Source organism: Vigna unguiculata, chromosome 9 (assembly GCF_037176805.1).
Source record: "Vigna unguiculata cultivar grain cowpea cultivar isolate G323 ecotype 2 chromosome 9, ASM3717680v1, whole genome shotgun sequence".
Taxonomy (NCBI): domain Eukaryota; kingdom Viridiplantae; phylum Streptophyta; class Magnoliopsida; order Fabales; family Fabaceae; genus Vigna; species Vigna unguiculata.
Window position 1 is genome coordinate 6,614,103 of NC_140800.1, and position 11,735 is coordinate 6,625,837.

The 11,735-nt window shown below is 37.4% G+C and overlaps 1 long non-coding RNA gene and 1 other non-coding gene across 2 annotated transcripts; one reads left to right on the forward strand and one right to left on the reverse strand.

Moving 5' to 3' along the window:
- Positions 1-782: 782 nt before the first annotated feature.
- LOC114164921 (small nucleolar RNA R71) lies at positions 783-887 on the reverse strand. The gene has a single exon (XR_003599656.1). It is a non-coding gene; the product is annotated as a small nucleolar RNA R71 (small nucleolar RNA).
- Positions 888-3,620: 2,733 nt separating this feature from the next.
- On the forward strand, positions 3,621-4,988 carry LOC114162410 (uncharacterized). The gene is made up of 2 exons (XR_003599194.2): positions 3,621-4,242; positions 4,385-4,988. It is a non-coding gene; the product is annotated as an uncharacterized LOC114162410 (long non-coding RNA).
- Positions 4,989-11,735: the final 6,747 nt, after the last annotated feature.

Consider the following 11,735-nt stretch of genomic DNA (forward strand, 5'->3'; position numbering starts at 1 on the left):
TTATTTCAACTGACTCCGTTCCTCGTGGGTTCGACACTCTACTTTAAATCATTATACTACAGTTGACTTTTGGTACGCTTGCCAAGAGACCAACAAGTATTTTTGGCACCGTTGCCGGGGAACGGTGTTTTTTTGAAATTTTTAGTTATCTCATCCAGTTTTGTGTATATTTTTCTTTATTAGATAGCTTATTAAATTTCTCCTTTGTACTAATCCTTGCTTGAGCTGTTTTGATTTATGCTCTTAAGAGGTCAGATTCTTGAAGATCAATTAGCATTTGACCCGGAGATAGAAAAGACAGCTAGAAGGAATAGAGGTAGAAACAAAAAGAAGCAAGGAAAGACAAGGGAAGAATCTTCCAGTACTTCCATCACACCTCAATCAGAAAACATGGAGAATCAAAGACCAACTCCAACCAGAAAGACACTTGGATACTATGCTATGCAACAAGGGCCAAGATATTTTTCTAGCATAGCAATACCACCCACCACCAAAACTTTGGAGATGAAGCCAGCTTTCCTCAACTTAATCAGTTCTCATCAATTCACTGGAATGGATAATGAAGATCCATATACTCATCTTTCTACATTCTATGAATTGATAGGAACCATAGGCTTTCAAGAAGGAGATTTTGAGCATGTATACATGCGTTTATTACCTTTTTCTTTGGCAGGTAAAGCAAAGGAATGACTTAAGTCACATCCAAACCAGAGTTTGAATAGTTGGAAGGATGTTGAGGAGAAATTCTTGAACAGATTCTTTCCACCATCTCGCTACATCAAAGCCAAAGTTGATATTTCGACGTTTAGACAAGGACCAGATGAGCCATTCTGTGAAGCTTGGGAGTGGCTCAATTCTTTATTGTGGAAATGCCCAAATCACAGATTTGAAGATATTGCCCAGCTGAACATATTCTGTAACGGTCTGAGGCCTGATACCAAGATGATATTAGATGCAGCAGCAGGTGGAACAATGATGAGTGTAGATGCGGAGCAAGCAACAAGAATCATTGAGGCATTAGCATCCACAGATCATCAAGCTCAGCATAATAGGCAAACTGTTTAGAGGAAATGAGTGCTTGATCTTAGTACTAAAGATGCAATCTTAGCTCAAAATAAAATTTTGACTCAATAGATTGAAGCATTGACGAAGCAGATGTCTAAATTACCCAAGCAGTTGCAAGTTGTGCAATCATCTCCCAGTCAATAACCCATGAGATGTGACTTCTGTGGAGGCGATCATTCAAATGGTCATTGTTCATATCAGAGTAGCTCACAAGGAGAAGTTCAATATGTGAGTAACCAAGGAAGACCAGGAAATTTCTCCAACAATAATAACTTTTCACAGGGGTGGAGAAATAATCAAAATCAGAATTTTGGATGGAAGCAAGATGTTGGTCCTTCAAACAGACAACCTCCTTACCAACAACAACAATAGTATCCTTATGTGCATGACAGAACAACTAAACTGGAGGATACTCTAGAAAAGTTTATGCAAGCTTCTTTGACCAATCAGAAAAATACAGAAGCTTCAATCAGAAATCTTGAAACACAGGTTGGATAGTTGGCGAAATAATTATCAAATCAGCAGGCAGGTCAATTTTCAGCCAACACACAAACTAATCCCAAGGAGCATTGTAAATCAATTACCACCATAAGTGGTAAAGTTGTGGGAAGAGGGATTGGAGACAACCTGGGTGTAGAGGAGGAGGTGTTGGAGAAAAAAGAGAGAGAGAATGAAAAAAATGAGTGTGAGGGAGAGGAAGAACAAAATAAAAGAGAGTTTGTAAATAAAAGAGAAGAAAAAGAAGAAAAAAAATACAAGTGAGGATAAAAAGAGGGAGAAGGGTGAGAAACAGGTACCTCAGTTGAAGAGTCTACCATACCCTCAAAATCCCTCCAAAAAAGACAAGGAAAGGCAGTTTGCAAGATTCATGGACATTTTCAAGCGATTGCAGATTAATATTCCTTTTGTGGAGGCTATGGAGCAGATGTCGACATATGCAAAATTCATGAAAGAGCTCCTAACAAAAAAGAGAAGATTTTCTGAAGAGACAATGGAGCTTGAAGCAGGGTGCAGTGCTATAATTCAGAAATCATTACCTCAGAAATCCAAAGACCCTGGGAGCTTCACAATTCCAGTTACAATCGGAACATTACCAGTGGGAAAAGCATTGCTTGATCTGGGTGCCAGTATAAATTTGATGCCTTTGTCTATGCTACAAAGAATAGGAGATCTGGAAGTAAGGCCCACTATCGCAACCGGAATCGCAATGGGAAGGCGAACCGAAAAAGAAAACGGGTTTAAAAAAGATTTGGGAGTCGCCACCATAGTTATTCTGGAAAACTATGGAAAACCATAAAAATAAAACAAGTCTGCGAAAAACTAGATTTTGGATCCAGGAGTCGGTTACGCGTAGGGAAGGTGTTAGCACCCTACCGCGCCCGCCCGAGGGCGGTACCTTTAATTAAAAATGCAAAGTTGATGTGATTTTCAAAATATTAATTTTCCCCCAAAATAATAAGACAAAAATGCTAAAAGAAACAATATATTTTTTTTAATTTTTTGGGCCCGACAAGGATTGACCTTGGTCCTACGTATTCTCATTTAAAGTGAGAAATCAGGGTTATGTAGTTCTTGAAAAGATATTTGAAAAACAAATGAGAAAAAGATTTGATTTTTTTTAGAGGTGAACCTGACAAGGACTGGCCTTGCTCCTACGTATCTCACGGTGGAGAATCAAGGATCACGCAGTTCTATTCAAGGACTCTTTGTTTGAAAATGGTGATGTTTTTTTTTATATTTTGAAAATTTTATATTTTTTGTATTTTTTTGAATTACTTGAAAATACGTGTCACACGACGCGGGCGGTCGGATAAACATTAAAAGGGAAAGAAAACTATTTTTGGTATTTTTAAAAATGAGTGTCACACGGTGCGAGCAACTGAACAGACACAATAAAGTGAAAGAGAACATTTTTCATTTTTTAGATTTTTTCTATTTTTTTTTTTGTAATTCTTAATAATTTTCGAACATTTGGTTTTTTAGGAATAAAAAAATAAAATAAAAAAAAAACGAAAATAAATAAATAATAAAACAAAAATAAAACAAAATATAAATAAATAAATAAATAAATAAAAAGAAACAATTTAATTAAGAAGGATGAAAGTGGAAAGCAAAAATATGAGGGTACATGAGTAGTTAGTGGGGGTGCACAAAATAGATACAACAACGGGCCCAAAGACAATAAACAAAGACGAAGGAGGTGCAGGATTATCACATGTGGGAGTGCACAAAGTAAAAAAAAAAGGAAAAGTATGATGAGGTGTGTTTAGTAGAGATGGGAGTGCAACAAGTAGAATATAAAACAAGCCCAAAAGTGACAATAAAAATGCAGAGAGAGAGAGTGAGGTCAGCAAACATGATGGTGCAGGAAGTAAACAAAACTCAACAAAAAAAAGCGCACAATGACATAGGAGTGTGGGTTAGTAAAAATAGTGATGCCATCAGCAAGGAGGTGTATGTATAATAAAACAAGGGCTGAAAAAGTAACAACAGGGGTGTGAGAACATTAAAACAGTGGTGTAGAAAGTTAATAGAGTGTCCAACCCAAAATAACACTTAAACACAAAAAGCAAAACCCTAAAGAGAGTTTTTTCTCCTTCACACCACTCTCACTCACGGCCAGAGAGCCTCACCCACTCACAGCACCGACACCCACGTGCGCTACACCGTTCCGGCGGGCCAGGGACGCCGGCGACGACGCCGACCATCACTCATCGGCGACACATCTCTTTCTCCCTCTCCAACACGCACAAGACCCTTCCTTCTCGTCATCGCCCCCCATCTCTGCTTCAACACACCGTCGCGCAGCTGGCTTGCCGGTGACGCCAACCGGTGCCGGAGACGTTGACCTCCTTCGCGAGACGCAACGACTCCGTTCTCGCGCTCCACAGAACTAATCGGCTACTGCGACTTTCGCGGCTCTGACGATCAACCAACATCACTGCTACCAACTCCGTTCCACACCGGAGCCATCGCTGAACCGGCCACCGTGATTGGGACACGCGAGCACCATGGTAACCCAACCCCCTGGCCTTCGCGACCCTAATCGCCTCCGCTACGCCCCAAGCCTCTCGTTCTTCTTCTTGCGCGAGTCACCAAGGTTTGGAATCCGCATCACAGAGCCCCACTACAGTGCTCCCAACCGTGACGGAGCTGCCCTCATTCAGCCCATTCAAAGTCCGACTCTTTCTTCTCTGTTTCTCTGTTCTGGAATTTGGATTTTTTGGGTCTTAAGACGCAAGGGTTTGGTGTGTTGTGAAAACGTTGGAGCGATGGCTAAGGATAATGAATCTATTTTTTATTTTGGTTTTTTATGCAGGTGAATGCGAAAATGATGATGGAGGAATCTTGTGTTTGTGTTAAGTGCGATGGGAAGAAGGTGGTGATAAGTTTTCTGGTGAATTAATGATCCAAACTGTTTTAGGATGAACGAGTAAAAATGGTGAGAATCTGTTTGGTTATGTGGTGATGAATGATGGTGAAACAGAGAGGATGAAGGGGTAGTGGATGAAACTAGTTTGGAGATTATGCGTGCACAGTTGAGGGAGAATGGAGTGGTGAGAGCGTGAAGGTGGTGGATGAATGATGGTGAAAGGTGGTGACAAACCTTGTTAAAGGCTAGAGGTATGATGAGGGTGTGAGGATGACGAGGGTGATAATGGAGGATTCTTCAACAGTAATGTAGTAATGCCCACAACAGATTCAATGATTCAAATAAATGACACGCAAAATGCAATATACACAACTACATTTTATTCATTCTCAAGCACAACACAACATCATCAGTTTCATCTCAAACATTCAAGTATTCATATGGAAAACTTACCTCTTGCAGTCCCTATTGTCAAACGAAAGTTCCTTGATCAAATGGCTCTCTTCTGTTGTTTTTACTCTCTGTAATGCAATCTATTTTTTTTTCAGCATATGAATCTCCCCTTTTTGTTATGTAACTATCTCCTTTATTCTGTTCACTTTTCTCTACATCTCCAATCTCGAAATTTGGGATAAGGCTGAGAGCAGATGTTGCTTCCTGCTCCTTCAGTCCTCATGACCATGTTACAGGTCATTCCCAATACCAAACCATGATAGCATAGCAGGCATGGGTCTGATAACACAGAGACCTTACGTTACCTCTCTCTTTCCCTTTTTCCTTTTCTTTTTTTTGTTGTTTTCTTTTTGTTTCATTTTTTTTACATTTTTTTTATATACATATTTTTTTGAAAAAGGAATAAAACAAAATAAAATAAATAAAAATAAAAAATAAACAAAATATGATTAAAATCAAAATTAAAAAAATTAAATTTAAAAACAAAAATAAAAATAAAATAATAATAAGAATAAAACAAAATAAAAATAAAAATAAAAGCAAAATAAGATGAAATGACAAATCAAAATAAAAGTAAAATAAGATAAGAAGAAAAAGAAAAAAAAAAGGTATTATCCGAACAAAATTGGGTGTTGACACCTACACGGATGACATTACAACTAGCTGACAGATCCATGAAGTATCCCTATGGTGTGGCAGAGGATGTCTTAGTTAAGGTTGACAAATTTATGTTCCCAGTTGATTTTGTGGTGATGGATATTGAGGAAGACACTGAAGTTCCTCTAATACTGGGAAGACCTTTCATGAAGACAGCCAAGGTCATTATTGACATTGATGATGGCAAATTGAAAGTCAGGGTGCAAGATGATGAAGTCAACTTTAATGTATTTGAAGCAATGCAGCACCTAAAGGACAATCAACAATGCTTCAGGATGGATGTGATAGATGAAATTTTTTTGTCATCCAGAAAGCAATTGACAAAGGCAAGCCCATTGGAAAAAGCTTTGATTGGTGCTTGTGATGATCTGGAGGATGATGAAGAAAAGAAAGTTGATGAATACTTGACACATCTGAATTCAGCAAAAGAAATTGCATCAAATGATATACAACTTGAGAAATTGCAACAAGAAAATAGAACTGAAAGTCAGAAGCTGGAGCTAAAGGTATTACCTCCTCATTTAAAATATTTTTTTCTTGCAGATAGAGGTAACAAACCAGTGGTGATCAGTAGTGCTTTAACGGCTTTTGAAGAGGAAAAGTTGATTTCAGTTCTTAAGGCCAATAAAGGTGCAATAGGTTGGACTTTATCTGATCTCAAAGGAATTAGTCCATCCTACTGTATGCACAAAATTCACATGGAGCAAGATTACAAGCCTGTAGCACAACCTCAGTGGCGATTGAATCCAACCATGAAAGAGGTGGTCAAGAAAGAAGTAATGAAATTGCTTGATGCAGGTATGATCTATCCAATCTCTAACAGTGCCTGGGTCAGCCCGGTCCAGGTAGTTCCAAAAAAGGGAGGTATGATTGTTATTTGTAATGATAAAAATGAATTAATTCCTACTAGAATAGTCACAGGTTGGAGAATGTGTATAGATTATAGAAAATTAAATCAGGCCACTAGGAAAGGAAAATGATCTTTCTGGATGGATATTCTGGTTATAATCAAATTGCAGTAGATCCAGAAGACCAAGAAAAAATTGCTTTTACTTGTCCCTTTGGTGTGTTTTCTTACAGGAAAATGCCGTTTGGATTGTGTAATGCACCAGCAACTTTTCAATGATGTATGCTTGCAATTTTCTCTGACTTGGTGGAAAAATGCATAGAAGTCTTTATGGATGACTTCTCTGTATTTGAGGCTTCATTTGATCAATGCCTGGAAAACTTAAACATCTTACTGAAGCAGTGTGTTGATACCAATCTGGTTTTGAATTGGGAAAAGTGTCATTTTATGGTTACTAAAGGTGTGGTGTTGGGCCACAAAATCTCTGCTAAAGGTATTGAAGTTGACAAAGCTAAAGTGGAGATCATTGAAAAGCTACCACCACCCAAAAATGTGAAGGGTATCAGGAGTTTTCTAGGCCATGCTGGGTTCTACGATTCATCAAAGATTTCTCCAGAATTTCCAAACCACTCAGCAATCTGCTCAACAAGGATACACCTTTTAATTTTGATATTGAATGTTTGCATGCATTTGAATTGTTAAAACAGAAATTGGTTTTAGCTCCTGTGATAATTGCTCCTGATTGGAATTTAGGCTTTGAGTTAATGTGTGATGCAAGTGACTATGTCATAGGAGCAGTTTTAGGACAGAGAAAATCCAAATTTTTCCATGCTATACACTATGCTAGCAAAGTCCTTAATGAAGCTCAAATTAATTATGCAACAATTGAAAAGGAATTGCTAGCTATAGTTTATGCATTGGAAAAATTTAGAGCATATTTGATTGGTTCATCTGTCACTGTATATATTGATCATGCTGCAATTAAATATTTGTTAACCAAATCTGATTCAAAACCAAGACTAATTAGATGGATCTTATTGTTGCAGGAATTTGATTTGGTGATCAAGGACAAAAAGGGAAGTGAAAACTTTGTAGCTGATCATTTGTCTAGACTGGTGAATACTGAGGTGACCAACACTCAATCAGAGGTGTAGGAAGAGTTTCCTGATGAAAAATTGATGATGGTGCAAGAAAGGCCATGGTTTGCTAATATGGCCAATTTCAAAGCTGCAGGGGTCATACCTGAAGATTTTAATTGGCACCAGAAGAAGAAATTCCTGAGAGATGCACACCAATATGTGTGGGATGATCCTCATTCGTCAAAATTAGAGTTGAAAAACTATTGAGAAGGTATGTATCCAATGAAGAGGCAAAGAGCATTATGTGGCATTGTCATAGTTCCCCATATGGAGGGCATTTTAATGAAGAGATGACAGCTGCAAAAGTCCTCCAATCTAGATTTTATTGGCCCACCTTATTCAAAGGCGCACACAAATATGTGCAACACTGCAATAGCTGTCATAGAATAGGGGGAATCTCAAAAAGACATGAAATGCCACTGAATATCATTTTAGAGGTTGAGGTCTTTGATTGTTGGGGAATCGACTTTGTGGGACCACTGCCATCTTCTTTCTCAAATGAATACATTTTGGTGGCAGTTGATTATGTGACAAAGTGGGTGGAAGCAGTAGCAGCTCCTAAGGCCGATGCCAAAACCGTAATCAAATTTCTCAAGCGGAACATCTTTTGCAAGTTTGGTACTCCAAAAGTGTTGATTAGTGATGGTGGTTCACACTTTTGCAATGCTCAACTTCAGAAATGTGTGGAACATTATGGAGTGCGGCATAAAATTGCATCACCTTATCATCCACAGACCAATGGACAAGCGGAGGTGTCAAACAGGGAAATCAAGCGTATTCTAGAAAAGATAGTGGCATCTTCAAGAAAAGATTGGTCAATGAAGTTAGATGACGCACTCTGGGCCTACAGAACTGCTTATAAGTCTCCCACAAGTTTATCCCCATTCCAGCTGGTATATGGTAAGTCATGTCACTTACCGGTTGAACTAGAACACAAGGCATTCTAGGCCTTGAAATTTTTGAATTTTGATCCAAAGGCAGCAACATAAAAGAAAAAACTATAGCTGCAAGAATTGGAGGAAATGAGACTCAGCGTTTATGAGTCCTCTAAGCTCTACAAGGAAAAGATGAAAGCTTATCATGACAAGAAAATTCTCAAAAGAGAATTTTATCCTGGTCAATCAATGCTATTGTTCAACTCCAGGTTGAGATTATTCCCTGGAAAGCTAAAATCAAAGTGGTCAGGACCATTTCTTGTCAAAAATGTGAAACCTTATGGAGCGATTGAGTTAGAGGATCCTGAATCACAAAGAAGCTGGGTTGTAAATGGGCAAAGGTTGAAGCCCTATCTTAGTGGTGAGATTGATAGGCTCGCCACAATCATTCAACTGGACGAACCTTAAATGAAACAGGCGTCAGGCTTGTGACGTTAAACAAGCGCTTCCTGGGAGGCAACCCAGTGTTTTAATTATGTTTTTGCACTTCAAGTTCATCTATGTGATTAAATGTGTTTGTGTATGTAATTATGTGTTTGTGTTTATAGTTCTATGTTTGTGTGTAAAAAAGTAAGTTTTTAGCATCCAATCATCTCAATAAGGCAAACCATGCACTTTTGGTGTTTTCAAACAAAACTGGTATTTTAAGCATGGGAAGGAGTTTTGGTGCCAGAATTGAGATCATCAAATGCTAAAAATTGCCTTGTTTTAGCCAAATTGTGAAATTTGAGTTTGATAGCTTGATTTTTAGTTTAATGATATGAAACCTTTTGGAATGGTAGAGAATTGATTGAAGTATGGTTTGGTGTGTGTTTCTGAGTTATTTGAACTAAAAGGATCATGAATTGAGTGAGGTGCAACAAAGACAACATCTAGACTTCCCGCTACTGAACCTAACAAAGGGAAGAGGAGAAGATGTGCAAGTAGCCCTTCTCCTGAAAGGCCAAACAACAACCTGTTTAGAGACCCCGAAAGAGAAGAAAGATATGAAAAGATAAAGCACTGGGTCTTTATCAAAGAAAGAAAGGTGGTCCTACTCCCGGCCATTCTTGAATGGCCTTATCAAGAGGAATTGGATGAAGTTGGCTGACCCACTTCCCAAATTTGATCCAGAGATTGTCAGAGAGTTCTATGCGAATGCCTATTCTAAGGATAATGCTGGTGAAAAGAGGTCTAAAGTTAGGGGGAGGTCGGTAAATTATGATCGAGCAGCCATCAGTGAATTCCTTGGTAATCCACTACCTCTAGAACCAGGGCAACGCTGTGATTTCACAAGAAAAATGAGGAGTCATGAACCTTATGATGAAAATAAAGTGGCACTCCTTATATGCGCTGCCAACCGATCTTATCAAGTTGGACCCACTGGAAATCCTCTCAAAATTCTAAGAGGGGATATGAAGACCTTAGCCCAAGTCTGGACCACATTCTTACTTGCAAACATAGTGCCCATTGGCCACGTGTCAGACTTGAACGTCCCTAGATGTCATCTCCTTTATTGCATAATGAGGGAGGATCTTACTGTTGACATAGCCACCATTATCTCTGAAGAAATCCATAAATTTGTGAGGTATGAAGTCAACACTAGAAATGACAAGGCAAAAGGTGCTTTGGGTTTTTCGGCTTTAATCACAGCTCTTTGCCAAGATCAAAGGGTGGAGGTGGAGTTAACTGAAAAGATACGACCTTCAATTACCAAGAGATTCATTGAACATTTTTGTACCCACCCAGAGGACTTGAGCAACAAGAAGAGCCCCAACTGGACCAACAAGCTGAAGACCAACCAGCAATGGAAGAACAACAAACAGGACCCACACAGCAACCTCAGCTCAACATGAATAATGAATTGCTTGAGCAGATGAGATATCTGAGATTGCAGATGGAGCACACCCACCAGCAAAATGCTTCCATTCATAGAGGACAACTCCACCTTCAGGAGTACCTCTATCAGAATGTCCGCGGACCATACCCAGGCATGACTCCATCAGACTTCTTGACTTATCTACAGTGGCCTAGAGACAGTCCTATTTTCCCGGGGGTAAGTGGACCTACTGCAGGTGAGGGACCATCAGGAGCTGCGAACAGAGATGACTTTGTTGCTGACACAGATGGAGCAAACATTGAGGAGGAGATTGATTTTGGATTTTATGTGGTATAAACTTCACTTGGTTGGATTTTATGCATCAAATCAATATGAAAACACTAACAATATATTTTTAATTTCTGACTCTACATTCACACCACCATGTAATAAGTCCTAATATTTTAGAGATAAGTCTAAACTTATTAATAAGAACTCTAATGTCTTATACCTTTTCTCAATAAAAGTTGGATTAAGCCATAGGTTAAAAGTGACCAATGATGAACTCTATGTCTAAATACTAAATCTTGGTTTATTCTAATTTAGGTTATAATATCGTGTACAATGATTACATACTTACACATATGCAATCAAATAATCAATAATTATCATGCAGTTAGGATTGAGAATAGAACACAAGAGTATGAAAAGAAAATAAATATATTGAATAGCAGAAATCTCAAAAGAATTAAAATACATTACTTCCAACCCCATGGATACGGAGGTAAAATAGTTATCTATGTACATCGAAAAAGAATAATGTTGAATGCGTTCAACTTCCAGAATGTTCCTTTGCCTTGAAAGATTAAAAAAAAATTGAAAAATTTGTACTTGAATTTATATTTGAAGTAACCAACTCTATTGATAATTGATTATCGTAATAACTTCTAAAAAATTTAAGATTTTCATCTATTTGCAACATATAAATGAAATACTTATATTTCCTAATTTATTAAATAAAACATCAATTATCTAATAAAAAATAAAATACTTATATTTTCTAAAATTATTTAACAAACCTTTTTATTATTTAAAGAGATAATAATAAAAATATTAATAAAAGATAAAAAATAAACATAATAATAAAAAATATCATTTACTCTTAATCATATTTTAAAATAAAAAATTAAACTATACTACATGTATATTTCGACTCCATAACAGATTACAAACCACTCATATACTTTAATAATATAAATAATATACAACAGACCAGTTACTTATATGATTATTATTATTATTAACTTTCTTAACAAATGTAATTAAAATACTCTTTTCCATTAATCTTTATAAAAAGAACTATCCATGAGAGAGCATCGAGGGAGAGCACCATGAGTTAGAGACACTAGAATGAGAATAACCAATGAAAGAAATTTTTATAAATTTAATATTTTTAATATTTTATTTA